Consider the following 27,362-nt stretch of genomic DNA (forward strand, 5'->3'; position numbering starts at 1 on the left):
CACTGCCATCGCACAGGAGGGTCTCTTCAACCCCAGTACCAATGAGAAAACAGCCGTGGACTGTGGCAAAAACAAAAAGTAAGAGCAAACGGACCCAAGACACAGGGATTCTACTAGATGTAGCCCTGTCTAAAATCAGTGCATAAAATAAATAACAGCATAAATAGTTGTAGCATTAATAAAGTTCATAAGATTAAAAACTGGTTAAAATATGTGTTAAATGCATAAATATATGTACAGGTTAAAATGTTAAATATTGTTAAAAAAGAATTGAGCTATGTTCTGTCATGTTCGTGTTCCAAGGATGAGGCCATGTTGTTAGCGAGTAACTTAGTTTTTTAATGTCTCATGTTCTCAACAACATACATGTGGCTTAATTCAGTCTTGCTCTAACCTGTGATATGGTATGGTACGTTGACTACTAACCAGTACTGCCGCCTAGCGGTCAAGCATATCATAACATCCCCCTTTTTCTAAGGCAAAATGTATTAACATGAATTATCACATTAGCTGTGTCAGTTATTTTAACCATTTCACATTCAGCATAACCCTGATACATATATGCAGTTTAAACAGTTTCTCAGATTGCATAACTCAAATCTAATCCAACACTAAACCATTTAGAACACATTCACAACATCAATCAATATACATTTTGTTCAACATATTTTTTTAACATGTATATTGAATCTTCCTTTAGAAGATTCAGTCTATCAGGTTTTTTGATTTCTCTTGTGGACCTTCTTAACTTGGAGTAGGTGTGTGAGAGTCAGTGGTACAGTCCATAGCAGGTGTGGGAATTACCTGAGTTTCACCACAGGTTACACTGAGCTCACCAACAGTCCCTTGAGGAGTCTTTAACAGACGATTGCGTCTGAGGATTTGTCCATCATCAGTTTTCACCATGTACGATCGTGGAGCAACTTCTTGCAGGACAGTCGCTCTTGTACTCCATCCATCAGCGTCCTCAATCCTGACTGTGTTGTTGGTAGTCAGTGGAGGGAGATGCTTGGTTGTTCTGTCATAGAATGACTTTTGCATCATTTTCTGTTGTCGTAGCTTATGTTCAATCTTTGAGGGATTCTTTTGCTTTAATTTGTCATTTGGATGACTCGGCAAGGTTGTTCGGAGCTTCCTCTTCATCAGCAGTTCAGCTGGTGATAGACCGCACTGAAGAGGTGATGCTCTGTAGCTCAATAAAGCCAGATACGGATCCGAGTCACTGTCAGCAGCTTTCTTTAGGAGTTGCTTGAGAATGTGAACTCCTTTTTCAGCTTGCCCGTTTGACTGTGCATAGTGTGGGCTTGACGTCACATGCTTGAAATCATATTGCACTGCAAACTTCTGCCATTCTTTGCTGCTGAAGCAAGGGCCATTGTCGCTCACCACAGTGTGTGGAATACCATGCCTGGCGAAGATAGATTTAGCATGTGTTATGACACAAGCTGATGTTGAGCTTCCTAGTAGCGCCATCTCAGGGAAGTTTGAGTAATAATCCATTACCACTAAATAGTCTTTACCTCTGAGATGAAACAAGTCCATTCCTACTTTGTGCCATGGTGCTGTTGGCACCTCAGCAACCACCATAGGCTCTTTGCTCTGCTTGTTCCTGTGTTTCTGACATGTTTCACATTTAGTTATAAGTGTTTCAATGTCTTTGTTCAGTCCGGGCCAGAAAACCGTCTCTCTCGCCCTCCTTTGCACTTTTCGATGCCGAGATGGCCTTCATGTATCCTGTGCAACATGTCCATTCTCAAAGCCTGTGGAATAACAATCCTGCCCTTTTTCAACAGCAGACCATCCACAGTACTAAGCTCACCTCTGACATGGTAAAATTGTGAACATGAACCAGCTGGCCATCCCTCATCCATGTTCCTCATGACGTCCTGTAACTCAGCATCCGTTGCTGTAGCCTCAGCTATTTGTCTTGACATTGTGTCAGACACAGGCAGTGTAACCGACACCATGTTCACATGACACTGTACGTCCTCGTCTGTTGCACTCACACTGTTGCCTGTAGTTGCTCTGGATAGGGCATCAGTAATGACTAGGTGTTGTTCTGGCAATATTTATTTATCAATAAGCACAAAGCCGGTAACGTTGTCTTTCTCTAGTTTATTCAGTCGTCTGCAGACGGACTCCTTCTGTCTCAAGCGTGAGATGAAAAAGCGAGCCCCGAGCAGAGGAAACAGTCAGATTATATACAATACATTATCATAGAAAAGGGAGACATTGTTCTATCAACAGACCAATGTCATCACAATAGGCACGTCATCACGTGTATACAATCAGTACAATAGTAAATCAGTAGACTATAACACACATGATGTTCCATCAAAGGTCGATGATATTCATTAAATCAGCATTTCATGGCATGGTCAACATATTATGACGCACACACATACATCTAATCAAATAACATAACTACTCATTTGCTCAGACAAGATGAATAATAAGAATTTCCATTACAGTGTTTACCTGGAGTATATATCAGTTCAAAATCATACCTCTACATCTTCATCATTAACCGCTGAATCCGTGGAGACATTTCATTCAGATTCTTTTTGATGATGGCGACCAGCGGTCGATGATCAGTCTCGACTGTGAAAGACGGCAGGCCGTACACATAGCTATGAAACCGCTCCAAACCATACGCCAGTCCCAAACATTCTTTTTCGATCTGAGCGTATCGGCATTCCGATTTTGTCATAGCCCGCGATGCATAGGCTACCGGTTTCCAGTGTTCACCCTCCGCCTGGAGTAGAACGGCACCAATACCATCTTTGGAAGCATATGTAGACACTTTTATTCTCTTCGTGTGGTCATAAAATGACAACACAGGTGCTGTGGTCAGTGTGTTCTTGAGTTTTTGCCACTCATGCTCATGTTTCACTGTCCATTTAAACTCACAGTCCCTGTGCAGAAGTTCTCATATGCATGATGTCTTTGCTGTCAGATTGGGAATTAATTTACCTATGAAATTGACCATCCCCATGATGCGTAGCACACCTGTTTTGTCTGTGGGCCTTGGCATGTTCTGTATTGCATGTATTTTGTCTTGATCTGGTTGGACACCATGTGCTGACAGTTTGTCTCCAAGGAAGAGGACCTCTTGAACACCAAACTCACATTTACTCTTGTTGAGTTTTAGTCCATACTTTTGTATGCGCTCCATAACGCTGTTCAGCCTCTCATTGTGCTCTTGGGCTGTGGAACCCCATATGATGATGTCATCAATGTACACTCGAACTCCATCCAAGCCCTCGATGATCTGCTCCATCGCTCTGTGAAATATTTCAGGTGCTGACTTTATACCAAAAGGCAGTCTGAGAAAGCAGTATCTGCCAAAGGGCGTATTAAAGGTACAGTACTTTGTGCTGCTTTCATCCAGTTTCAGCTGCCAGAAGCCTTGTGAGGCGTCAAGCTTTGTGAAGTAGCTGGCACCTGACATTTCACTGATGATCTCTTCACGTGTAGGTATTTGATAATGTTCACGCTTTATGCTCTCATTTAAGTCTTTGGGGTCCATACACATTCTCAACTCACCATTCTTTTTCTTTGTGACGACCATTGAGTTGACCCAGTCTGTAGGCTCATTAACCTTTTTGATCACCCCTAGCATGATCATTCTGTCGAGTTCTTTCTTTAGGCCGTCTTTCAGTGGAGCTGGAACTCTGCATGCTGCATACACAACTGGTTGAGCACCTTCTTTCAACTGTATTTTATATGTGAAGGGCAAAACACCAAAACCCTTGAAAACATCCGCAAAGTTCTGAACAATTGTGTCCAGGGAGTCATTTGTTGGGTTTATGGTTGGGATGATGCGATACACTCTTTTCACAAGCCCCAGTTCTTCATAGGCTCTGTCACCCAGAAGTGATTCACATCCCACATTCACAACAAAGAAGAATAGGTGGTGCACTTTTCCTTTAACTGTGACACTCAACCTGCATGTGCCCAAACATTTGATTGGCCGCCCATTGTAGTCTTTTAGTCCAGACTTTTTCCTTTTTATTTGTGGCTTATTTTTCATTGCCTTTACATCACACATGCTTATGAGATTTGCTTTCGCACCAGTGTCCAATCTCATGGTGACCACAGTCCCATTTATCAGTAGAGGAGCTATCCATTTATCTTCTCCAGTGACATCATTTATATTGTCTGGTTTATTTATTTGTTCACTTTCACAATTCACCATACCAACAAAGAACGTGTCACTGAGATCAGGCTCATCTACAAAGTTCACAGTTTTTCCTTTCTTCCCCTCTTTCCGTCTGGAGAAGCATTGTTTAGCAAAATGATTCTTGCCTTTGCAACTGGAGCATTGCTTACCAAACGCTGGACACTGTCTAGGCTTGTGCTGTGAGCTGCAGCGCTTGCAGTTTATCATCACGTCCTCCGACTGCTGTGCAGGCCGGGTCTGTGTGCGCCGTCTCCACTGATACGACACTGCTCCAACTGCTGCCGCTCTGCGCCGAGGCGACTGCAGACATCTCACTGAACGTCTTCACGTGCTTTTGAGACAGCTCACTTGCCTGGCAGATCTTAATGGCTCCTGCCAGCGTCAGCTCCATCTCTCGTAGTAGCCTCTCTCTGACCTCTTTATCCTCCACGCCGGAGACAATCTGGTCCCGGATCATGGAGTCCTTCAGCGTTGCGAAGTTGCAGGACTGCGCCTTTAGCCGCAAGTCCGTCAGGAAGCTATCGAAGGGCTCATGCTGCCGCTGTGTACGAGACCGAAACACGTACCTCTCATACGTCTCGTTCTTCTTCGGAGAACAGTGAGCATCAAATTTACTAAGCACCACATCCAACTTTTCACTATCTTCAGGACTGTCAAACACGAACGTGGTAAATACTTCTATGGCCTGTGGCCCTGCTATCGTTAGCAGCAGCGCTACCTTTCTTGCCTCCGGCTTTGTCTCAAGTCCCATAGTCGCAACATACAGGTGAAACTGCTGTTTGAAGGTGCGCCAGTTCTCGTCGACATTCCCCGTTAGTTTCAAACTTTCCGGTGGTTTCAAATCCATGTCTGAGTTTACTCCTGGTACCATGTCATGTTCGTGTTCCAAGGATGAGGCCGTGTTGTTAGCAAGTAACTTAGTTTTTTAATGTCTCATGTTCTCAACAACATACATGGCTTAATTCAGTCTTGCTCTAACCTGTGATATGGTATGGTACATTGACTACTAACCAGTACTGCCGCCTAGCGGTCAAGCATATCATAACATCCAATCATAACATGTTCCTTTAAAAATCCATTGTGGAGAAAAAAGCTTTTCAGCCGTGCAACCTAACCTGTCACCACTTTAATGTCAATCAATCTGTTTTTGTGTTGTAATTGGGTCATTTTCAAATTAACAGCCAATCTAAGTCGTTTCACCAAAAAAACAAAAAAGGGGCGGGACATGTGGCGCAGGTCAAGGTAGTGTGTTTTGCTCAGATGTACTGTTGTGGTGAAGGGAGAGAAGAGCAGAGTGTAACGGAGAGTTTTATGAGTTTTATCTGGAAGGTCGACTACCCGTTGGTCCTGATAATAACTTGTTTCATAACCAGAAAGAAGGACGTGTGGAGAGAGAAGAGAGGTCGGAGCATTTTTTTTTCTTTCCCTGATCTCCCTGTGGATGGATCCGCATATTCCCGGTTTCTTCCTGCCATGCCTGTGACCCTGTGATGATGTGTACATGCTTAACGGTGACTGCCATTGCCCCTGTGACTACTATCCCCCACTAACAATTCATGTGGATTCGTGAGTACTAAATGAACTAACTGAATTTGCACGTGCTTTTATTTTCTGCTCTTGCGGCCATTACAGTTTTTAGGCCTCACCGCACCCCAGCTTCAAATCATGCCTGCAACGTTTTTTATTTGAGTGATTAAAGACTGAAAGTGTGTGTGTGTGGGCCCACAGGTACATTTGAGTGATTGTGAGTACATTTGAGTATTTAAAAACTATTATTTGTATTAATTGTTTTTGAAAAGGTAGCTTTTGGCTAAAAAAGATACGTGAAAGGTAACTATACATGATTTGAAGAATATGTGAACAGCAGTTGAACATGGGTCAGTCGGTCCTAAGAATACTTAAAACGTATACTCTGATTTAAAAAGATATGCATTTTGGTAAAAAGGTATTTTGGTGTAACTTAAAGAGGATTTAAAGACCGTGTAAAGTGAAAATATATTTGTGTTCTGAGTTAGTCACATCACAGACAGATGTGTTATTAACCATCCTTCCAAATTTGAATGCTAGAAAAATTGTCTAAGTATGTAAAATTATCTTTTAAAATCATGAAAAATCAAGCACTTCTCTGTGCTGCCAAACGCTGGGGGCGTGTCTGCTGAAGGCGCTGGAAACACACCCACGCGCGGAAGGGGGCCGCCTCCGTGTAACATAGCAACAGTAGCAATGGACGCTCGCGCTAACAGCATTGCAGTGACCCAGCCCTACATGTTTGAGCCATCAGAGCCAGACACTGACTCGGAGTCAGACAATGAACATGCACAATCTCGTGCCTCACAGTCTGCAACAGAATGGTAATGTATTTCTCCTATTTATGCAAGTTAGCAATATGTATTACTGACTCTCTGCTATGGGATACTGACGCCGAGCTAGCAACCGAGTTAGCTGCCGAGGTACGCTCCCACTGACTAGCTAAAAACGTTAGGGTTTCATGTAATGAAGAATTGTGATTGTTTTGTCTGTTTACAGATTAAACACTTGATTTTTATTACTGTTTCGTTAATTTAATTACTCCTTTTGTTTATACCTAATAAAGGTAGTACTAGTATTTCTTTCTAAGAGTGTAGTGGGTGGTAAACCCAAGTAAATTCAGTTTGTCCAGCTTTGAAAGGAGGCAGTTTACTCGTTTTTTCAGATCACACTACTCAACAAATGTGGGGAAACGCATTAGGTAACTAATTAGACTACAAAAAAGTTAAATATAACACTAACCAGTTTCACTTAGTCAGTTACTTACCTGTCTTCTGATTAATTTGTGGATTGCTGAATGTCATCATTATAACACACAGGCTGAATAAGACAATATGCTTCAACTGATTAGGTCATCTTGCTGAACCGGGCTTCATACTGAACTGACAACTGAAATGGTTAACATTCGTCACACTGTGATTAAAAATGTACTTGTGCAGGTGCACATGTGGAGAATGCAGAACAATGCCCATAGAGGTTGAAAATGTCTGCTGCAAGGAGCTGAATGCTGTATGTAAATAAAAACTGTTTTTCACAATAATAATTCAAATAATGAATACATAAGCAGCAGCATACTAGATGTCTAGCACTAAAACACCTATTACACATATTCCTATAGGTTCAGAGTAGATGTGGAGAGCTGCCTGAAGAGCCACGCTGCATGACTCTTCATCCAGGCTTGGAGCCAGTCTGCCTGAACCCCTACTCCCTGCAGAATGCCCTAAACATTTATCAGGCAGATCATGGACCACTGGCGGAAAAGGAAAGATCTGGGTAACGTAGACAATATAATAATTGTTTTACTGATTTCGGATATTTATAAATTACACTTGTGTTGATCAAATGACATGCCTTTCAAAGAGAGGTAAGGTTTAGTACCCGGGAATAAACTTACATCATTTATACAATCATATTATAGTTGACTAATGTATACAGTGTATTTCATTTACACTCAAAGCACATGAGTGATGCTTGACTGTATCCATTTTAATCCTTCATCTTCCTGAGCTATATATAAACTCTCATGTTGGACAGATTGCAAACAATAAATACTAGTTCATTCTGTAGCTGTTTTTCACTACATAGTAAATCAACCAACATGTACATCACCTTGATATATAGATGTATAAACTGAATGCACATGATTGGACATTTATACAAGCAATCACTAGATTATTATTATTATTTCTGAAAATGTAGCTGTGTGGTCGTGGAAATTCCTTGGAAACTGCTGTCCATTTTCTTGTCCATCCATTTAGCCAATATGATGAGGTAGACTGCAGGTTGATGAATCAAACTCATCTTCTGAGGTCCCAATCTGTAAGACATGACAAAAAATGTGGAGGGAAACAAATAAGTTCAGTTTGGTTTCAGATAGGTTCTTCTAAAAGACAACACATGTCAATAATGTTTTGTGAAAGACAGCTCCAGTGTCAAATTTGATTACACAGAGGACAACATACCAAAAGTAAACATACATAAAAATATAAATCAAAGTATTTTTCTACATTTTTTATTACAGGCGTGCTCGCTACCTGGCCTACAGGAGTTTTGTGTCCTGGTGCTGGGGATACCTGGGAAAGGACAACCGGGTTGTCATCCCCTCCTGTGTTGTCCTCTGCATTCATCAGGAGTACCCTGATGAAGATGGGGAATACACAGGTTTTAAACCTCCCCTTTAGATTGATTTATTATTTATAGTTTATTGCTTACATATATTATTTGTTTATAAAATGTGTCCAATATAAAATAAATGTATTATTGAGTAATGATATATTTGTGTGTGTCACAACTTCTTTTACAATGGAGGCTGGTGGAGCTCTGGTCCTGAGATTGGCTGAGGCAGGAGTAGGCTTGGGCGGTATAAAGGTGTTGCAGTATACCAAGGTGCTTTCTGAGTGCTTCATACTGTTATAGTGGTTTAATTTCAAATGTTTTAGTCACCACGGAAATTAGTCGCCAGAAATGTGTAATAAATACCATACACCAAGGTAAATGTCTGGAAGCTATGAAGGCTTGAAAAAAATATATACCGCCCAAGTCTAGGCACAAGGTAAGTCACAGGAACAGTGGCTGTCAGATATGCTGGAGGAAGACACTGAGACCTGTACATGGGAAAAGAAAACAGGAATAAGGAAAAGAGACATTAGGCTGTCATCATGAACACTGCATACATACACACAACATACCTCGTGGGTACCTCGGAAGCCACTTTGACGCTCATTTTAGGTGTCCCTCGGTCCATGTTTTACATTACACACAAACGTAAAACCTCAGTCTACATATAATTCCTTGTCATAGCTATATTGGTGCACATAAAATATTACCTGTCGGTTACCATTGTGTTGTCAGATGGATGACGCACAGGGAATAAGGCCAAATTATGTCACGATTACATGCATGCTAACATTACACGGGCATGACAGGGTGCATGATGTAAAATCACTTTCAGGATTTGCACATTCAGCAAAATGCATTTAATTGCCTAAATGTACAGTATTATAACTTATAAGCACATAACGTTACTTACACTCTCTGACGGGCACATAATGCCGGTGGCGGTGATGATGGCACCTGCTGTCGGCGGGATGGGAGGATGTAAGCCGGTGAGGGAGACGGTCGGTGGCGGTGATATAGGCACCTGCTGTCGGCGGGATGGGAGGACGTAAACCGGGGAGGGAGACGGTCGGTGGCGGGCACGTAATGCCAGTAGCACCTGCTGCCGGCGGGACGAGAGGACGTAAGCCGGGGAGGGAGACGGTCGGTGGCGGGCACGAAGCCGGGGAGGGAGACGGTCGGTGGCGGGCACGTAATGCCAGTAGCACCGGCGGGACGAGAGGACGTAAGCCGGGGAGGGAGGCGGTCGGTACGGCACCTCTAAACAGACACAACGGACTGCTCAAAAATCCCGACTTCCAGTGAAGATGCACACACGAGGAGGAGTCATGACTAGTTAGCTAGCTGAGAGCGAGCTGGAAAACGACTGAGGCTAATGCGCTGAATGTATTTATACTGCAGCAGCAGCAGGGGCGGGTTTATGATAATTACCGCCGCGTTACGTAACGCGGCGGAGATTTCAGACCCGCCTACTAAATCCTGACACAGAAATCTGGAAACACAGTTTGTGAAGCCTAGCTCCACAATTCAAATCTAAATGGTTGAAATGCTTTTTACACCTTTTTTAGAAATACATTTATGACCTATTTAATGTGTTTAGAAGAAAATGTCTGATTTCACTTTACACGGTCTTTAAAGGTATTTTGATACTGAACTTAAAGGTGTGAACTTGAATTTTTGAAGCTTAAAGGGTAAAGGTTTAAAAAACTTTAAAAAGCCTGATATTTCATTTTGTACATTTTATCTAGAACATTTTGAGTATTTTATATTTTTATATTATTTCATTAAGAGTTACCAATTATTATTTCATTTTGTAAATAAATATCCGTAAAAGGATTACTGCATTTAAAGGACAGTTGTGTGGTGTCATTAATTTGGTTGAGAGTCAAGAGATAAATAAAAGGGTAACACATAACAAACAGTTCAATAACGAACTCAGGCCCTGTCCCATAGTACTAACCACTCTAGATAAATTATTATAAGCTACATGGGACCTGGGTTACATAGAGAACAGATTTGCTCCGCTTTTACAAGACCCTGACTCCCCAAAAGAAAGGTCATCTTCCAGCACCAGAGAAAGGTATGTGGCTAAATAAAACTAAAAGGCCGCAGAAAGAGCTAACCACTGGGCCTCAGATGCTGATAGTGGTTGACGGAGCTGTGAATAAGATAAAACACTTTTTCAACAAAAACACCAAACAACATGGTGTCCGATATCGCAGAGAAAATTCTGGAAATCACTGCTGAGCATCTGACAGTGAAATCTCTCATCATACACACAGGAGCACTTGATGTTATCAAGCAACAATCAGAGGTACTGAAACGGGATTTTAATGATCTGCTGAACAAAGTTCGATGTCTGAATACTGAGGTGTTTATCAGTGGACCTCTACTGGCAGTTCGGCGAGGAGATGAGAGATTCAGCAGGCTGATGATGCTCAACAGATGGCTCAAAGATACGTGTGCCGCTCAATCAGTGAATTTTATTGACAATTCCAACATTTTTTGGGAACCCAGACACCTCGGTAGGCAGATGGATTTTGCCTTAACAAGTCAGGAGTACAGCTGTTAAAGGGGCTAAATGCGATTTCAATTTCACCGCTAGACGTCGCAGCTCTGGACTGCGTGCAACCAAAACCAAACCTGCCTGTTTTCAGTGAAGCACTTTCCATCCGTGACGAAACAGCTGACTCAGAACACAACGGACCGTTGTGACGTCAAGTAACAAAGTAAGTAATACAAGCTAGAGTAACGTAGTAGTAACATATTTCTAAAGTAGTGTAACAGTTATTAGCTTTCCGATGCTAATGTTCGCTAACTGCTAGTAGTTGAAAATTAACAAGCTGAATATAGTAGCCAAGCTAACAACTTCACACTGATCATTTCTGTTGGATTTTATGAGCACTGCTGGCAAACAGACATTTTAGTTTTTGTGCAATTGTGAAAATATTGACCAAGACGTGTTTTGCTAGTGTAATGTAGCCAGTCTGGTTCATCAACTGTCTCTGAGGTAGCTAATGCTAAGTTTGTTCCTTATAAAATTATAACATTATATTATTATTGTTGCTGCTCTCTTCATAACTGATAGTTTGATATTGATTTTGTTAAGGGCAGCAGCATCATGTCTGCTGAGGCAGAGGAGCCGGTGTGAGCTGCTCAGATGAGAAGAAACAGAGGTTTGTATCATCTGTTTCTATCCATTTGAAGTCAATTGTAAAATATCAACATAGTGTGAAACGCCAGTTTTTCCAGTGTGTCTACACCATGATTTACTTATCAGTGTACGTGTTGTTCATCTTTTACAGAGCCTGCTTCAAGACTTGACCCTGGAAAGAGCCTTTTGGACCTGAGGCCAGGGCTGGTTTATGATGCTCAACTGCCATACCATACCTACCTCTGACATCTGCAGCAACATACACCCCAGATTTACAGGAACATGCATCATTTAGAGATCAAAGGCAACTCAGTCCTGTTCAGTAGACTCCTAACATGTTTAATTAATCATTTATAATAATTTATGTTCAGAAGTTATTGTTTAGCCTATTGTTCATTAATGAGTAAACAAATATTCTTCAAAAAATTATGTGTGGATCTGCTTCATTCATTAATAACAGAATTGTGAAACACCATAAGTTTTCTGCTTTGTGGTAAACAGTACATCAATTTACATTTCACTAGTGTATGGTCAGTGATTGAATTACACTCTCTAAGCCAAGGGTCTCAAACTCATGAGCTGGGGGCCACTATTGGCATTGTCATCTCAGTGGGGGGCCACTTCAGACGTACATATATATAATAAAAGTCATAATTATTTCTGAAAACAGGGTTTATTTTCAACTATTGTATAATAACAATATTACACAAGTAATAAATTCACAAGTGCAAATATTTTTGGTCTGATTCTTCAAAAAACTATAGGCCTAACATTTAATGAACTGATAGCCTAACACTTCTGTTAATATTGTCTTCATAACACTCACAAAAAGTGAGTCTTGCTTCAATAATATAATAACACAACTATTAAATTCACAGTAACAGAAAAAAGACTCTAGCTTTGTGCACATTTTAACAGTTAGTGCATTTTTTTCCCCACCTTAAATAACTTAACATTTCACTCAACATTTGTGGTTTATTTCTTGCTGGATACCTGCGAGCGCTTTTGTTCACAGAGCTGAGCTACATTTACTCTGATGGACGTTGCAGTTGAAACTCTGAGTACAGACTCAAGATGGGCATCTGTAAGCCTCGTTCTGTACTTGCTTTTATTAAAGTTCATTGCAGAAAACAGTTTCTCACACACATATGTGCTTCCAAAAAGACACATAACATGACTGAAAACTCTGGACAGCTCTGGGAATGATGGGGGCAGCTCTCTGAGGAACTCACCAGTCTTGTCTGCTTTTCCCTGTGCCTCTCTGAATTTAGTTTTCAGCTCACTGTTGCACTGTAAGTCAATAAGTTCAGTTTGCAACATGCTGGGTACACTCTCCACGTCAGCTGAGAAGGGGTCTGCAAACAGCTGGAAAGTGTCACTGTGCGCCTTGAAATCTGCAAATCGCTCATCAAACTCTTGCTGCAGGTTTTCAATAGCAGAGACATATTCATCACCTTCGAATACTGTTCCCTCTTCTGCCAATGATCTGCATGCAGAGAAATGGCAGAGGTTTTTTGCAGACAGTTGAGCTTTCCACAGTCTCAGTTTTGTGCAGAAGGCCTTCACGCTGTCATAGGCTGTTGTGATGAGCTGACCAGGACCCTGCAGCTTTAAGTTCAGGATGTTTAGTTGTTGTGTTATATCCACAAGGAATGCCAGATCCATTACCCACTTTGGATCATCTAGTTCACGAACATCCAGTCTGCCGTCCTCCATGAATTTCTTAATTTCAGCTCTTAGCTCAAAAAATCTCCTCAGCACATTCCCTCTGCTGAGCCAGCGAACCTCAGTAAAATACAGTACATCACCATACGATGCTTCGATATCTTCCAAAAAAGCCCGAGACTGGCGGTGCTGTAAACCTCTGGACTTGATGTAATTCACACACTTGACGACGACAGACATGACGTGTTCAAATTTCAAACATTTGCTGGACAGCGCGTGCTGGTGTATAATGCAGTGCAGGGCGATCGCTGGGTCTGAGTTCTCCTCCGCTAACTTTCTCTGAACCAGCGCAACCATTCCTTTTTTTTTCCTGGTCATCGACGGTGCGCCGTCGGTTGTAATTCCCACCAATCTGTTCCAGGGCAGACCAAGCCGCTCCATTGCGTCACACAGTTGCTGAAATATATCTTTCGCTTTAGTGTGGCCATGCATCGGACACACACTCAGCAACTCTTCTGTCACTTCAAACCTGTCATCCACTCCCCTGATGAAAATTGCAAGCTGAGCTTTGTCGGTTGCATCGGTACTTTCGTCAAGTGCCGTAACTGTTCATAGATATTACCTGGAAGTCCATTAATCCGCTCTGCCACAGTATTCGCCGACAACGAAAGGTTGTTGAACAGGCTTTTCTTTTCGGGACACAGAATATCAGCAACTCGTAGCATGCAGTCCTTCAGAAACTGACCCTCGGTGAATGGCTTTCCTGCCTTCGCGATTAATTCGCTGACCACGTAACTTGCTTCCAGGGCAGCATCTGCTTCCTTAGCAGCTTTGTGGAACAGTTCTTGCTGGGATAACAGTCCTTTTTGTAGCTGCTCGGCTCGCCTTTTCCTGACGTCGCCGCTGTATTTATCATACTGCTTTCCGTGTTTAGTCGTGTAATGTCGCTTGAGATCATATTCCTTCAGAACGGCAACTTTCTCTTTACATATTAGGCAAATGCCATTTCCACCGAACACACGAAAAAAATACTGTGACGTCCACCTTTCTTGGAATTGTCTGTGTTCGTCATCCACTTTTCTCTTGCTTTTGGAGAGCGACATCTTGAGCTTCTTCCACTATTTTCCTTTTCTTCTTCGGCGCTGCGTAACGGTTTACTTTTCTTCTTCGGGGCTGCTTTACGATTTACTTTTCTTCTTCGGCGCTGCTCTTTCATGTCATCAGCACTTCCTGTGAAATCATGAATTTTATTATTTATTGTAGCCTATTACTTATTTATCATGTATTAACTATTATTTAAATTAAATTGCACACAAAAGTATTCTTGTATGGTGGGAAGGGGACTTGAAGGGCTAAATTGCTTTGAACTATTAATGTCAAGTCACGGGCCGGAGCTAGGGGGGCTGCGGGCCGGATGTGGCCCCCGGGCCGGGAGTTTGAGATTCCTGCTCTAAGCAGTAGTGAACTAAGCCAGTGTTATCTACAGTGTTATCAAGGATAATGTTGAAATGGATGAAGCATGAATATAATCTCAAATAATGTCAAGTTTATTGGTGAGCAGTATTGCACAGTCAATTCCAGAAAACAATCATAAATACTACTTTTTTTTTTAGGTATACATCACCTTTCTCTTCTTGCTGTAACCATCTGCACAAAAAAAGGTCAATTGTATCTGTATCTGTACAATCTACACTGAAGTTGGAATGAAAACAAAACTCCACTGTCATACACATTGATGTATTACAGTTCTGTTTTAACATCTCAAATGTGGTTTACTGCCCCTTCAGTTTATAACAAACACATTAGACAATAGATCAGAAGCAAATCAAATTCAGAAATAATGACAATAATGACACCATGTAAGGTTTATGATCTGTAGTGACAAAGTAGCAGCATGCAAAGTGTAATTCAGTATGGTTTGTCCGCTTTTGTGGCCTGCTGTGCTCAAAGCCACTGATGAGGACGCGATGAGGACGTGATGAGGACAGGACAGAGAGTTTGAAGAGTAGCTCCTGGTGTTATTCCTTCCATCACACAGCATCTGCCAGTCTTCCAAGGTGGAGTAACAGCAGTATTGGGCATTATGACCTGAGGAATGCAAGACAAAAAATGTAACCTGTGTATAACATATTTCAGAGCTGTAATCTAAACAAACCCAACATGACAAACAATTCTCACATTTAAAAATTTCACAATTGCTAAACTGTCAATTACAGTAAACTTCTTCAGTTATAGAAAACACAAGTAGTTGTCAGACCAAAATGTCTATCATCTTTATCAGAGTAACAGTCACAGTATTTCATCACCAGTCCAATAGCCTGTTTATTATTTTTAGGACAAAAATATCTTACTTTACATTTAGTCAAAAATTTCTGAAATAGCAAGGACTGGTCCATGGTTAGCATTATTATCATCATCATCATCATCATCATATATGTACTGCCCTGACAGTATTACAACTAACATTAAACAAGCAGGCCATACATATGTTCATACTCACTTCTCTCCCTTTGTGCTGAGAATACCAGTGCAAAGTTTATGGAGGCTATAGCTATGTCACCAACTGTGAGTGCAGTGTCAGTTGATGAACTCCTGGATAAATTTAACTGGAAAATCTCAAATGTCATGGATGCTGTTGCACCTATTAAAACTAAGACGACCTTGATCAGAAAGAAAACACCATGGAGGAACACTATGATGATAAAGGCTTTAAAAACAGAATGCAGGAAAGCAGAGCGTAAGTGGAGAAAAACTAAACTTCAAATTCACCTTGACCTCTACAAACAAAGTCTTTGTAATTTTAAATATGAGTTACTCAAAGCTAGACAGCAACACTTTTCTGAAATAATTAATAAGAACATCAACAACACTCGTACTCTGTTTGCTAAGGTTGATAAGCTTACAAACCCCCCTCAACAGATAGCTTCAGAACTCCTTTCCACAGAAAAATGCAATGAATTTGCTTTGTCAGTGAAAAAATCCAGTCCATAAGGTTAAATATCAACACAAATCAACAAAACAATAAAATGATGCAGTCCCTCAGACCTCCCAGGAATAACTCAACTACAATGTCAGAATTTAAAACAGTTGACCAAAAAACCATAGAGGAAACAGTGCAGCATCTAAAACCATCAACATGCTGTCTTGACACAATGCCATCAGATTTCTTTAAAACTATTGTGAACTCTGTCCAAACAGATTTGCGACAAGTAATAAATAGCTCACTTCAATCAGGTGTGTTTCCTAAACTCCTAAAAGTGGCTGCCATTAAGCCACTCTTAAAAAAGAGAATGCTGGATGCTTCCATGTTAACCAACTACAGACCTATCTCAAATCTTCCTTTTATAGCCAAGATAGTTGAGAAAGTGGTTTTTAATCAACTCAGTAATTTCTTGAACTCCAGTGGCCTTTTTGACAAATTTCAATCAGGCTTCCGACCTAACCACAGTACAGAAACAGCTCTTATTAGAGTGTTAAATGACATAAGGTTGAACACTGACTCAGGCAAGGTGTCAGTTCTGGTCCTGTTGGATCTCAGTGCTGCGTTTGACACTGTGGATCACAGTATACTGTTGAACAGGTTGGAAACTTGGGCAGGACTCAGCAGAACAGTCCTAGACTGGTTCAGGTCCTACTTGGAAGAGCGGAGTTATTTTGTGACCGTTGGAAGTTATGAATCTGATCGAGTGGCTATGACATGTGGAGTTCCTTAGGGGTCAGTTCTTGGACCCCTTCTGTTCAGTCTATATATGCTGCCCTTGGGTCAAATTCTGCAGAACTCTAATGTAGACTATCACAGTTATGCAGATGACACACAGATATACCTAGCACTGTCCCCAGATGACTACAGTCCAATACAGTCATTGTGTCACTGTTTAGAGCAAATAACTAATGATGAACCAAAATGTCCTTCAATTAAATCAGGACAAAACTGAGGTCATTGTTTTTGGCAATAAAGAGAAGAGGATTGCTGTCAGTAAACATCTCGAGTCACTCTCTCTAAAAACTACGGACCAAGTCCGAAACCTTGGCATGCTGATACACTCAGATTTGACTTTCAGCAGTCATATCAAATCAACCACCAAAACAGCTTTCTATCAGCTTAAGAACATATCCAGAGTGAAGGGTTTTATGTCTCAAACAGACCAGGAGAAGTTGATTCATGCTTTCATTCAGATTCAGCTCATTCAGAATGCTGCAGCTCGAGTTTTGACCAGAACAAAGAGATCAGAGCACATTACTCCAGTTCTGAAGTCTTTACACTGGCTCCCAGTCAGCTACAGTATAGAATAGATTTTAAAGTTCTGCTACTGGTCTACAAATCACTGAATGGTTTAGGTCCAGAATACATGAATGACATGTTAGTAGAATATAAACCCAGTAGAGCTCTGAGATCTACTGACTCAGGTCAGATAGTTGAGCCCAGAGTTCAAACTAAACATGATGAAGCAGCTTTTACACAACTGGAACAAACTACCAGCAGAACTGAAATCAGCCCGAACTGTGAACACTTTTAAATCCAGGTTAAAAACATTTCTCTTCTCCTGTGCTTATGAATGAGCTCTTTTAAAGCACTTTACATTTTAATCTTTCATTTGCACTCTATGTCCTTTTAATGATTTTAAAGCTAATTTATTATTTTATGCTGCAATCTTATATTTAGTGCTCTATTCTAGCATTTTATTTATGTCTTTCTATTTTTCTGTACTTTGTTTTTATTATGGGGGGGGGGAGTTAATTGTATGTTTTAATGTTTCTGAAATTACATGTTTTTCTGTTTTATGTAAAGCACATTGAGTTGCCATCTTGTATGAAATGTGCTATATAAAATAAAACTGCCTTGCCTTGCCTTGCCTATAACGCCATCACTGGTCCTATCTGGGTCCTACTCTGCTGGAGACACAACAGCTGAGAGGAGCGAGTGAGAGGATGTTCCTGTAAAGGTCCCGCCTCCAGAAACTGAGCTTATGTCTGTGTTTTGGAACTATTTCCAAATGGATAGTAAATTTGCGATTTGCAATGACTGCAAAGCAGCGTAATAAATATGGCAGCTGTCGCTGACACGAAACAGGCAAGTACGCTAACAGTTTTCCACGCTGTTGACTGTGCAACAACGCCTGGCCAGATGTGTCTAATCCATCATCATGAGAATTCAGAAAGATGGGAGGAAACAATACAGTACCGGATACACTGGCATCTGGGGTCTGAAAAACATCTGGCTGCAAACTGAAGGAGGTTTGGTTAGGTTTATCAGCCTCCTCACTAGAAGTCACCAGCAGCTGCAGAATCTCCGCCCACATCCAAGAACCGACCAGATCATTACCCAGAATGACAGAAATTCCTGTGATAGGCAAAGCGGACCACACAGCCAACTCAGCCTCACCCTGGAACAACTCACATTGGAGCATACGCAGCACGGGGGGGGGGGGGCTTTTGGGGCTTGAAATTACAGTGTGTAATTTGTGTTGTTTTTTGTGGTATCTAGCAGTGAAATTCTAGATCTCACCCCTCCCTTTCCCAAAATCTTTGATGCTACGGTGGCCTTCGGGGACAAGCTATTTGCTAAAGTCAGAAGTTCATGAACGAGCATGACACGCTCAGCCTTCAAGCATCTCTAAGTGATGAGGTGAAGATGTATTTAGTTATAACCAGAATAATAAGAATAATGATATCTGTAATATACATTTCTTTTATTTGACATAAACATGTTTGAACATCCTTTTCAGTCTCCACAATAAAATAATGTAAAAATGCAGCTTTTAGTGTGCAGATAAACATTTTGATGAGATCCAGGGAGTAGATGTGTCAGACCATTATATACTATACTAAAAGGCAGGGACTCAAAGTCAGAAAAGGGAAACATGTGCGCGCAATTTTTTTTTTTCCGGTCCTTTACACAATATGGAAATGAATGTAAAATTTAAAAATAAAGTGCTAATAGAAAGCTAACTACTTAGCTGTGTCCTGTGTAGGTGAAAGTGATATGCAATTGCCATTTATTTTGTGTCAACAAATGATTGTCAACATGAGTAATAATACAGCTTATATCCCCAGAATGCTGAAATTACTATATTATTATTATTATTATTTTGTTAGTCCGAGTAGTAGCAAAGTCACAATAAACTTTATATCTAAACCTTGGACCTGTACTTCAGACATGTAGTGAAGGAAATATGATCCGCCGTAAACACGGTGCATTTTATTTTGAAAATTAACCCGGTGTTTTATTTTGTATTTTGTACACGATTTCCTGTCCCGCACGATCTGCTCTGTGCTGATTTGATGCGCCGTGCTCCCACGTCCAGCAAAAACAGAAGTTGACACATTGACTAAAATAGAGCGTTTTTCTGAAATATTACCCATATTTAAACACGTTGAATAAGTGGACGGAGACTAGTTGGACCATAACTCACAGGTTCACGTTGCTCCACTGTCACGTCTCCTCAGTTATCCATGGTGCATCTCTCTCTCTCTCTCTCTCTCTGGCGGCTCTGTGACCGAGCGGAGCCGCAACGGATAAAGAAGCAGTGACTCAACACACTCAACAACCGCCGTTTTTTTTTTACATCCCTAACAGGAATTAATTAATGTTATTTAAAACACACACACAGGGCACTTTTTAATACGAGGCAAAAAGGGCAGGGGCTCAAGCACCCCTAGGGCCCTATGTGTGCACGTGCCTGCTAAAAGGTATCCAGTTTACTGTTCTGGTCTCGTTCTTGGAAGATCTCCTTGTAGTAGATGTTGGCCGAGGTAGACATGAAGCACTGGAGGAGCAGGAAGTGACCCACAGAGCTGTGTGTAGAGAGCAGCTGCTTGAAAACTGCTTCTGTTGAAGACAGTGACATTGCACAGGAAGTTAGTTGACTAGTTTATATTTTATGCAGTTATACATGTGAAAATAGCGCTGTTTAACCAAAGTAGGAGTTAGAGGGGAAGTTAATATACTACAAAGGCAAATAAATGTGTATCACTTATGTGTACCTGGTGGGTGCAGGTATTGTCGGGGGTTCATCCGGTTCAAGGCTCGTGTTTCATGGCATTACTGCTCCACTTGTGAGTCTCCCCTTTCCTCTCCTTGCAGCTCTGAGATGTATGCATAGGTTTTTTTCAGATTTCACAGCATATACACTGTATCTTCTAGCATTTTTATTTGCAGTCTTTTCAAACAGCTATTAAACAAATTTCATCCATTCAATATCAGTTATTCTTTCTAACAACTGGCAACCTTTGGTGCAGATGTAAATAAATAATCACTTACATTGCTTTTCCTTCAGCTGTTTTCACTGTTGGTCTGTTCAGGTGGAAGCTGCAAGCAGAACTCTGGAATGCCTCGAGGTCTGCAGTTGATCTGATTGAACAAAAATATAAAATTGATTAATATGATTAAAAAATAACCACAAATAGTATAATGCACAACTAAATTTTCCATCATATACAAATGAACAAGAAATCATATTTATTCATATGTTATGTGCTCATCAGAAACTGCTTAGTTATGTTAGCTGTCTTACAACACAACCAAAAAAAAGGTTTATAGGTTTATGTCTTTCAGTCAGTTGAAGAAAATTAACTGAAAACCAAACAGATAATAATTTCAGAAATGGGTATAGCTGGAGAAATATTACAACAGCAAGAAAAGAAGTCACACACTCCTGTAATACATTATGTTACATCCGAAGATGCTGGGAGTCTCGGTTCACCTAGATAAATATAACGCTACCTATAGAAACAACTGAAATGTTGACTGATGAATGTAAAACATTTTATTAGAAATTACATATTGCTCAAAATAGAAAGGGGGAAATGTGTTGTGTACTTGGGGAGGAAAGCTACTCAAACACAAGTACACAACCATGGACATAGGTTTGCATAGGGACGGTAGGGACATGACCCTACCAACTTTTCAGGAGGCCCAAATTGTCTCTACAACTTTTAAGCAACCTTATTTGCATTATCTTTGGAGTGCAGTTATATAGGTCATTTAGATTATCTTCCCATATTTTGCAAGGATAGACTTGACCCGACCATTATTGAGTGAATTATTTGCATTATGTTCAGAGTCACATTTACCCCTTTTTCACCATCGTGAATGTGCCAGTCCAATTTTCTTTTTCAAGTCTATGTTTCAAACTCACGTTTGATTGGCTCATTTGGCTGATGACCGAACAAACGCCCACCCACCCCCACACGCAGGCACACACTGTACAGACAAATAATAATAATAATAATAATAATAATGATAATAATAATAATGCATTTAATTTAAAGGCGCCTTTCAAAGCACTCATGGTCACCTTACAAGGCACATATAACACAACAACAGTACATCAAACAATATAAATCAGGTGATATTTAGTGCAAAGATAAATAATAAATATGAATGTGATTTCAAAGTGCATTAATACAATAAATAAACAAGAATGAAGATTGCATAGTTAGTGGGAGACAGAGTATGCCATTCTGAATAGGTGCGTTTTCAGGCAGGATTTAAAGGTGGAGACAGAGTCTGAAGTGCGAATGTCAGGTAGGAGAGAGTTCCATAGGCGGGGGGCTGATCGGCTGAAAGCTCTTGACCCCATGGTGGTTAAGTTGGCAGATGGGGCGAAGAGCTGGTTGGCAGAGGAGGATCGGAGAGTTGGAGAAGGTGTGTAGATGTGAATAAGTTCAGAGAGGTACGATGGTGCCAGGTTGTGAAGGATCTTGAATGTGAGGAGTAGAATCTTAAAGTCAATGCGGGATTTGATAGGGAGCCAGTGAAGTTGCTGCAGGGCAGGAGTGATGTGTTCAATAGAGGGAGTTCTGGTTATGATACGAGTGGCTGCGTTCTGTACCAGTTGGAGTTTGTGGAGAGATTTCCGCGGAAGACCAAAGAGGAGAGAGTTACAGTAGTCCAGACGAGATGTGATCAGGGTGTTTACCAGGATAGCGGTGCAGGTTGGTGAAAGTGAGGGACGGAGACGGTTGATGTTACGTAGATGGAAGTATGCAGACCGAGTAACGCTATTTATGTGGGCTTCAAAGATAGTGTGTTATCCAGGATGACACCCAGGATCTTTACTTGGGGGGATGGAGGAACAGTGGAATTGTCGATGGACATGGAGAAAGTGTTGAGTGTTGCTAAGGTTGATCTGGTACCAATGAGGAGGACCTCAGTTTTTTCGGTGTTGAGTTTAAGAAAATTGATTTAATTTCCAGTAAGCAGTCGGATAAAGCTATGGGTGGCAGAGTGGAAGTAGGCTTAGTGGAAAGATAGAGTTGGGTATCATCAGTGTAACAGTGGAATTGTATGTCAAATTTCCTGAGAATGTGACCAAGAGGCAGAAGATAAATAATGAACAGGAGAGGGCCAAGGACAGAGCCCTGGGGAACACCACTAGAGACTGGAGAGGAGCCAGAGCTCAGGTTCTTGATTTGAACAAAATGCAGTCCGACAGACATGCCGCCTCCTCCTCTTCCCCCTCCGAAGAGGAGGGATATTCAGAGTTACTTTTCCCCTGCAGCAGCAACTGTAAGTAACGTCACATTAGCAAAAAGACGTCACTAATGTGTCACTAATTTTACTACTGAAAGTCTGACGCGCATCAGAGTGGAGCATAACGTTAAACTGTGTGAACTGTAGTGAACGCGAGCAAGAAGCTGCTCAAAGAAACATGTCCTGTCTGTGTTTCACAGGAAAGCATCAGACAGTCAAAACACATGCTGCTGCTGTTTTTCTTCTTATAAAAGGCCTCGTTTAGGAGGAAGACATGTAGGCTAGATCATCATATATGTCATATTAACTTAAAGTGCTACACATTCTGAAATGGTCTAATAATCTTCCTGTCTAACCCAGTCTGGGTTAATACAGTCAGTACACATTTTTTTGCATTGATCATTGAGCCTACCTATTCATTAGATTCACATTCACAAGAAATGTAGACTCGACCCCGTCCAATCAGTTTGGTCTTTTTAATGTCCCGTCCCCAGCAAAAAATGTACATGCAGGTTATGCTATTATATTGTCCCTACCAATGTTGAGACCAAACCTACGCCCTTGTTCACAACGCATTTTCCCTCACAAATATTCACATAAGTTAATAACTGTGATGAGCAGACTTCTCCTCAGTTTATCTTTCACACTAAGTCATTACTCTGACCTACTGTCTTTAGCAAATTGCCTGTAGTAAATATCTTATTGGTCCATCCCATCCATGTGTTGTCTAACTACTACAGAAAATAAATTGATCTTTGGTTTATTAGCAAGACTCCACCTCTCTGTTGTCTTTTGGTCTGTTGGTGAGCTGGTTGGTGTTAATGTTCTGGTTCGTGATGTGTCGTACCCCTTGCCACGGGCGTCATGGGTCTGAATTGTTGAAGTGACCCTCGATCCTCCTCTTGTAGGCCTTCTTGGCGTCTCTAATGCCCCTCCATCCATCAACCTTACCTATTATAAAGAAAACCAAATGAATTAATGAATGTGTAACGGGTGGAGGTGGTAGGACCCAGTTGCAGCACAGAACACCAGTTTGAAATTATCTTTATTTTAGTCCGCAAGTTAACTGAACAGATACAGAATGTGTATGGCAACAGTCAGGGCTCAGGGGTCATCAAAGACAGAGTGAGCAGCAGGTAAGAATATGCCAGTAGCACTCACGGACATGAGGTTGACCAAGCTGGAAGTTCTGTGCTCTCCTGACAGGATCGAAGCCGGAGGACGCCACACAGCCACAGGCAAACAGGAACAGGCAATACTCGAGGTCAGGGACAGAAGACTGGTGCGTTTACCAGGGAAGACACAAGGAGAGAAGGTCAAAAACAAGTAGGGTGGAAATCAGGAAAACAGTCCTTGAATTAGTGCTGGAAGATCTGGCATGAAGGAAATGCAAAATGACGATCTTGCCATGAGTGAGGAGTGGAGAACTTCAACTACCTTGGGGTCTTGAGTGAGGGAAGGATGGAGCGTGAGATCGACAGGCGGATCGGTGCGGCGTCTGCAGTAATGCGGACTCTGGACAGATCCGTTGTGGTGAAGAGAGAGCTGAGCCGAAAGGCAAAGCTCTCGATTTACCAGTCGATCTTCGTTCCTACCCTCACCGATGGTCATGAGCTTTGGGTAGTGACCGAAAGAACAAGATCGCTGGTACAAGCGGCCGAAATGAGCTTCCTCCGTAGGGTGGCTGGGCTCTCCCTTAGAGATAGGGTGAGAAGCTCAGTTATCCGGAGGGAGCTCGGAGTAGACCCACTGCTCCTCCGCATCGAGAGGAGCCAGATGAGGTGGCTCGGGCATCTAATCAGGAGGTGTTCAGGGCACGTCCCACTGGTAGGAGACCCCGAGGAAGACCCAGGACACACTGGAGAGACTATGTCTCTCGGCTGGCCTGGGAACGCCTCGGGGGCCCCCGGAAAGAGCTGCTTCCCTGCTTAGGCTGCTGCCCCCACAACCCGACCCCGGATAAGCGGAAGAGGATGGATGGATGGACATAAATAAAATGCTAGAATAGAGCATTAAATATAAGATTGCAGCAAATAATAATTAGCTTTAAAATCATTAAAAGGACATAGAGTGAAAATGAAAGATTAAAATGTAAAGTGCTTTAAAATAAGAGCTCAATCATACAAGCTTGATTATAGATGGGGTGCAGCTGAGAGTCCAGGTGATTTACTGATGAGCTGAGCTGCACCTGAGTGCCCAGGTGAACAGAGTTAACTGATGAGGTGGGTGTGGCTGATTAGCAGGAGTAGAGCAGGGGTGTGTTGAATGGAAAGTTACCAGCAGAACAAAAACTGCACCGCCAACTAAACAGGTTAGCCTGATTGAATACAAACGTTTACATCGAGCCCAGCGGCGCTGCCTAACGCCAGTCTGCTGTAGCCTGAGTCACTGTCTGACCTTTCTCAGTCATTGAGTGCTCATCAGTCAGAATGGACATAAGAACGTTTTTCAAGATAACTCCATCCAGCCATGTCGTGTTACCAACCGCTGCTGCAGCATCATCAAGTTGTCTTCCAAATGCTGTTTCAGGTTGGTGGTAATGTAAAGCTAATTTTAAAGCCTAGCCTGGCAGCCCTCGCATAGGCTAACGCTAACGCCGAAATTATTATGAGAATCCCTGATGGAAAGTGATTTTTAATTTATTTTTAACTTTTAGTTTTTTTCCAAAATAATCATTTAGAATAAATAATTACTGCTTTTTCAAATAAATAAGTTTTTAATGATCAAGTAAAAGATATATATATCTATCTATCTCCTGGGGTGCTTGGAAAGTCACCCCCGCACTGCAGCAGGTCAGCCAATGGGAGACTGTTGCTGAGACAAAAAACACATAGCAACGCTCATAGTTACGCTCATCAGCTTAACCTGATAATGCAGCAGGCAACATCCCACATCACCAAAATCGGTGCTTTTTTTTCCAGATCTGGGTGGATTTGCTGCGTTTTTCTCCAGTTCATCCAAGCGAACCGCTGTGCTTGATAAAGTGGTGGCACACAGACTTCCTGGAGCTTCATCAACAAGTTGGAACTTTCACAGTTGTGCTGTTAACAGAGGCGATTCTGGCTAGTTTTGCGCCCTGGGCGGACCAACCATCAGCCACCCCCCCCCGACCACAAGCACAATATTGAACTATTTATGTTATTTTATTACATATGTTATTAAATACAAAAGTTAACAAGAGTAGAGAAAGAAATTAAGATAAATAAATGACATGTAGTATGTTAACACCAATGTAAATTGCACAAATCCTTCACCACACAAAAACAAGGTGAATAAATGAAATATAGTATGTAAAACTTTTTTTTTTTTTTTGCATTTTATTTATTTATTTATTTATTGCATTGTCACATAACCCAATAACTTACATGTAGCTATAACGGGTCTGTATTAATTTTATAAATGTATTACTATTTATTTGGAAGCAGCAGTTTGTGTTGTGTGGCCTGGGATCATAATCATCACAGGTCAGTCTACCCCCCCCCCTTGCTTTTCCTCTGAGAGTGAGACTCACTCACAACCTGCTCACAGCCTCTGCAGTCGCAAGTTGATCGCCCCCTCCCCTTTGCCTTTTCTTCTGACACACACAACCTGTATACATGACTCTCAGCAGCAAGTTGACGTGTCTAGTATAGCAGGGGCGCCTCATCGCCCACTGCACCAACTTGATGTGGAAATGAGCGGTATTAGTCAGAAAACTGGCGATTTTTTTTAATTTTTTTTTTTGAGAGCGCTCATGCGCCCCCAAGTAGATTGCGCCCTGGGCGGTTGCCCACATTGCCCATAGCAAAAACCGCCACTGGCTGTTAACACCATTTTTGAGCATAAGGACGACCTCCTGAAGTGTTTTCAGACCATCAGAGAGAACGGTGAATTTGATGCATAATTGCATAGTTTTTTCGTTACATTTTTTCACAAGATCATGGCACATGTAGACATGCTGTTTAACCAGCTGCAAAAGAGGAACATCATCACATCACAGGAGCCATTCAGAGGTTCACCAACAGCATACAAGCTATCAGGTAGGCTATGTCATTTTTCACATTGACTGATAAAATGTTTATGAAAAGAACAAACATAAATTACTTGTCTGAACACAGTAGAATAGCTCATAATTTTAATAATAATAACTAAGCCATTTTTCACAATGAATCCAGTTGGGATGAGCTATTAGAAGTATTAATGTAGTGACAATAAACAGAGCTGGACTCATTTTTTATCTCAAGCAGGTTGGTTTCTGAAACCGTAATTGTGCACAGTGACTTATGAATCATCTGTTTTGTATCAAGGAAGCCATCCGCAAAGAAACGGAAGGCACTAGGCCAAGAGGAGCAGCACCGGTTAGCTACAGAGGTAAGCTGTAACATTGGTCTATATATACCTTTGGTATCTTTGTTTGTCTTAAATTCCTGTATAAAACAGTTAGCCAGTTAAACAGTTATAAAACAGCTACTGAAGAAAGCAAACACGCCAAAATGTTTAGATGTAGTTATTTCATATTTATGATAGTTAACAATAAGCTGTCCTTGTTTTTCATACAATTATATGGTCAGTTTGTAAGGAGATACTTATTATATTTACATGGTGAGATATGAACATTAAATTCAACTGTTTAATATGTGTAGTGACCTTTTTTTAAAATGATGTATCATTTCATAGGTATATGATACCATTCTAAGTCATGCCAAGGACAGGTTCTCTTTCACCAAGCACCTCATCAGTGCCACTCTGCTGCAAGGAGCAAA

Source organism: Scomber japonicus, chromosome 12 (assembly GCF_027409825.1).
Source record: "Scomber japonicus isolate fScoJap1 chromosome 12, fScoJap1.pri, whole genome shotgun sequence".
In the NCBI taxonomy this organism is placed as follows: domain Eukaryota; kingdom Metazoa; phylum Chordata; class Actinopteri; order Scombriformes; family Scombridae; genus Scomber; species Scomber japonicus.